Here is a 5012-nt window from a genome sequence, read left to right on the forward strand (position 1 = left end):
TCTACGGCTTAACTGAAAAACTCGGCTTAGTTAATTTTATATATAATGTTTATTTTCGACATTTCTTAGAAGCTCATAGCAATTTTTCACGGCATTTAAAGGGTTGCAATATAAAAGACACTTTTCTTCAACAATTTAAAAAACCTGTTTCCTCATATTTTTATGAAAAATGTGTGGAGTTTGCTTCAGTTATCCATGTTTTTTTTTATTGAAAATTCACTTCATATATATATATATATATATATATATATATATATATATATATATATATATACATATATATATATATATACTTGTTTATTGTTATATAAACATGGTCATATCCTGCTGCTACAAATAGCCACTTGTTTCAATCAAACAACAGATATCATCAGGCAGCGACTTGACTACTTTTATCGTATATATATATATATCTTTAACCAAATTTTCCTATAACATTCGCTAATGAAAACTGATCTGATAATGTGATCCCTATACAGTAATTACTAGGGGTTTAAACGGTATTTTCCATTGTTAACAGAGAACACCCAGATTGTCGTAGTGGTTTTTATCACAGATTAACTTTTAAGGGTACATTTTTCTTAGTATATATCCTCGAGATAATAGCTTCCATAAGAGTCCTCATAAAATATCTTTTAATGCCTCATAAATTTATTTCATAGTTCAATGCTTTGAAAGTGCACAACATTCGAGTGCGTTTGACAAACTGTCCAGGATATGTTGAAATCGGCAATTTTCAATCAAGTGTTCTTTAGGTGGACAACAACAATTTTAACATATAAAATACGTTACCGAGAAAAATAATATTTTCTGGGATTGAGGAAATATTATCATATTTTATCCATATCAAATTTGAAAAATGAGTTTAACTTTGAATACAAAGCTGTGGGGGTTTTCGGGGGTGTAGATTACAATAGAATGTTAAAATATGTAGATTTTTAAAGGATGAGCTTTGTTTTATTACTTTATTTTGTTGTTTAGGCAGTTGTTGAATACATCTGTTACTTTTTGTTGAGTCTCGACTACACGATAATGATGAGTATATTTACACATCGCGTCGAAAACTCCGCGTTGTGCACGATTATGCATGCATGTATAAGTAAGAATATATTATTTTAGTCTTTATTTAGGGAAGTTGCGTGAAAAATGTGTGAAGTTTGCTGCAGTTTACGATGTCTTTTTTTTTACTGAAAATTCACTTTATATATATATATATATATATATATATATATATATATATATATATATATATATATGTGGTGGGGGATAGTTAAATTAAGACAATGACTTTATTGTGAACACAGATTCGACTATGTAAACAGCATATTATGTCATGGTCTATTGATTTAAGCTGAACGTAAGAAAAAATTCGCGTCATCAAATATACGTACAGTATATATATATAAATATATATATATATAATATATATATATATGTATGCGTGTGTGTGTGTGTGTGTGGTGTATGAAAGCCCTCGTCCTTATTTAATTATTATTCTAATAACTTTTCTTGCATAAGATAAGCAATTATTATGTTAGAGACCTGATGATTTGTTCACCGATGTACCAAAGCCCTGATGATTTGTTCCCCTAACAGATTGGACGCCCAACACGATAAGATCAGGAAAATATTCATCAATAATGGTTATCCTGTTGCCTTATTGATGACTCTATTTTAAAAAATGATGCGGATTTTAAATCCCCTAAAATGTTTGAACCTTTGAAATGCCCGGTTTATTTAAAATTATCGTGGATTGGGGAAAAGAGTAACAGCCTTTCCAAACAGATTCGCAGAAGTATTTATGACTGCTTTTATTCTGTGTCATTGCGTTTGGTATATACTACGAGACCTGTTTTTCCTTCTTTTCGCAAATATAGTTTGCCTTACATCCAAAATAGCAATATTGTATATCAATTCAAATGCCAATGCGATGCTGGTTATGTTGGGGGAACATCCTTGCATCTTTTGACTCGTACAAACCAGCATGTTCCATCGAAGATCAGACAAAGGAGGATGGGGTCTGGTAGTATCCCTCCTTCTGCAGCCTTGGACTCTGCTATTGGCCAGCATTTGGTTGACAACCCGTGCTGTGCCGATAGATATGAAATAGATTGGTTCGAGGTGCTACATAGAGCGGACTAGAAACCATTTAAAGATTTTGGAGTCTGTTTCTATTGCTATGCGGAAACCCTCTTTTTACCGGCAGAAACATCTAACGCATTGTTTCTCTTTGGGAACTGTGAATCTTTTCTCCCGTCCCCCCTCGTTATACAATTAATTTAATCGTGTTTTAAACGTTAATAAACTTTATTTTAGTGTCTCCGTAATTTTTGGCACATCCAGTAGTTCCCCATCAGAAATCTTTACTTTCGACGTAGTATTATTATTTTTACGCTATCGATTTTCTCCTGGTGAGATGATAGCTGAAAGAGCTCTCGAGAGACTTCCGCCCATCATATTTAAAACTTTATTAAAATTCTGTACCTCTAAACATTTATATATATATATATATATATATATATATATATATATATGTATATATATATATAAAGAGAGAGAGAGAAAGGGGTATGTGTTTACTTTAATCTTTTACGTAAATATTACGCAAGTATACACCATGTAGAATATCTGCATGAATATAATTACACGTAACAGTCAACTAAAGATTGTCATCCCGTGAGGAAACCGAAAAGAATTAATTGAAATGAATATTTAAAAGATTATGCAAATTAGCTAAACATGTTGCAGATAAATGCAATTTTACCACCCCCATATAACAAAGTTGTATTTTTCATTTTAAGAAAAATGAAAAAAGGGGGTTTAATATGAATATCAATGCACAAAATAACCAAAATGTATATATATACATATATATACATATATATATATATATATATATATATATATATATATATATGTATGTGTGTGTGTGTGTGTGTGTGTGTGTGTGTGTGTTTTATATTTTATTACTGTTTTATCTGTTTGGTAACATATGTTTCGGATGTTGGACCATGTTTATTATCAAACAGCCTCTTCAGATCTTACAGGAATTGTTGTTAGTATTAGGAAGAAGAGTTTTAGAGGCTTCTAAAACGCTTCTTCCTAATACTAACAACCATTTCTGTAAGGACTGACGAGGCTGTTGGATAGTAAACATGGTCCAACATCCTAAACATATGTAACCAAACAGATAAAACGGTAATAAAAAATAAAACACATATTTTCGGTGCAATAGTATTGAGCATTCTCTTCAGGTTTTTACAAATTACCAATTTTAATAAATATATATATATATATATATATATATATATATATATAGTGGGGGTCAAAAGTGTTTGCAAATTGTATAAATTGATAAATTTATGCTTCAATATTTTCCAATATAATAACTATTTTACTCACTGTTTGATATGCAAATATATGAAGTAAATTCATAGAAATGGAAACCAAATAATCATATTCTGGGAGGGGGAGATATAGATCTTTAAATGATTTCAGAAAGGAATATGGGCCAAAAGAGTTTGCAAGCACTCATTTATCTGCAATAAATACCATTTTTAAACATGATATAATTCGGAAAATTGTGTCATCATGAGTATAGTACCATATATTGATAACATATTACAAGAAAACAACAGTTGTCACTCAAATAACAATTAACAGAACAATACGAATTTATGAAACTATTTAACCCTTTATTCGCTGTCCTCCATTTTTAATCAAATCAATCAGCCTCCTATCAACAGAGGATGTTAATGTATGCACTTGCTGAGGTGTGATTTCAGAAGATACCCTCTTGATTTTCTTCCAAATGTCTTTTTTACTATGGAATTGATGCCCGTTTTTGTAAACCTTCCTCTTCAGAATCGACAAGAGGTTCTCTACCGGATTCAAATCCGGGCGTTGAGGTGTTAAATCCATCAGACGTTTACCAGAAATCCCCTTGTCTGAAAGCCAAGCTTTTGTGAACCAAGAAGCATGGCTTGGGGCATTATCTTGTTGGAAAATTAGATTCTGGTTGAGAGCATCATTTTGTGAATTCAACCAGGGCAATAAATTTGCTTCCAAAAACTTGCAGTAGTTCACAGAATTCATTTTGACACAGTCAGGGATAGGAAAAGGACCAACAATCTCACTTCCAATAATACCAGCCCAAATCATCACGTCTCCTCCTCCCTGTTGACGTCTGAATCGCAAGCGTGGGCTATTGCCTTTAAGAAGCCATCCCGTGGCCCAATCGTCGGGGCCATCGAGGGTTGCTCTGGCCTCATCAGTCAAGAGAACATTTTTAAAATTGGTTTTCAAATATTTAGTGGACCATGCTAGTCGCTTCTGACAGTTTATATTACTCAAAGGAGAACATTTTGTCTGAGTTCTCTGGTCGGCTATCTGTTTCAAAATCAGATTTCTGACCCTTTTAGAGATGCCAGACACTCCTGCATGGTCGAAAATAGATTTGCTTGTGCTGTATGGGTTCGCTAGCAAACTCCTCTTGATTTTTCTAATATCTCGTGGTTAAGTCACCTTTGGTCTGCCACTTTTATACTTTTTTCTTCCATGTTTGTCGTCAATGACGAAATGTTTCACAGTTCGATGATCTCGTTTCAAAATTTTCGAAATTTCCAATGTAGACTTCTTTGCTGCAAGAAATGTAACAATTTCACCCTTCTCCCTATCTGTCAACATCTTTCCTTTAGACATTATCAATAAATTAAGATTACCTGCATAAACTTTTGGCTCATCTGAAAAGTGGAAAATGTCGAACTATTATCAAATTCTGGCTTTCATCGTAAAATGTAGTAATGGAACGAACCAGAATGGCAACCAGAAGAGTCTAAAATGAAACATAAAGCAGAATTAATAAAGAAATTGAGAAAAAATAGGTCTTTTGACCCCGACTGCATATTAGAACCTAGGGAAACAATGGTAATAGTACACGGTTTTTCAGGTTATGATGTGGAATACAATTATTTTTATTGCCTCTGGTTACGGTATTTTCTCCGCTTTACTGT

Source organism: Euprymna scolopes, chromosome 13, assembly GCF_053919585.1.
Source record: "Euprymna scolopes isolate OS-2025 chromosome 13, ASM5391958v1, whole genome shotgun sequence".
Lineage (NCBI taxonomy): Eukaryota > Metazoa > Mollusca > Cephalopoda > Sepiida > Sepiolidae > Euprymna > Euprymna scolopes.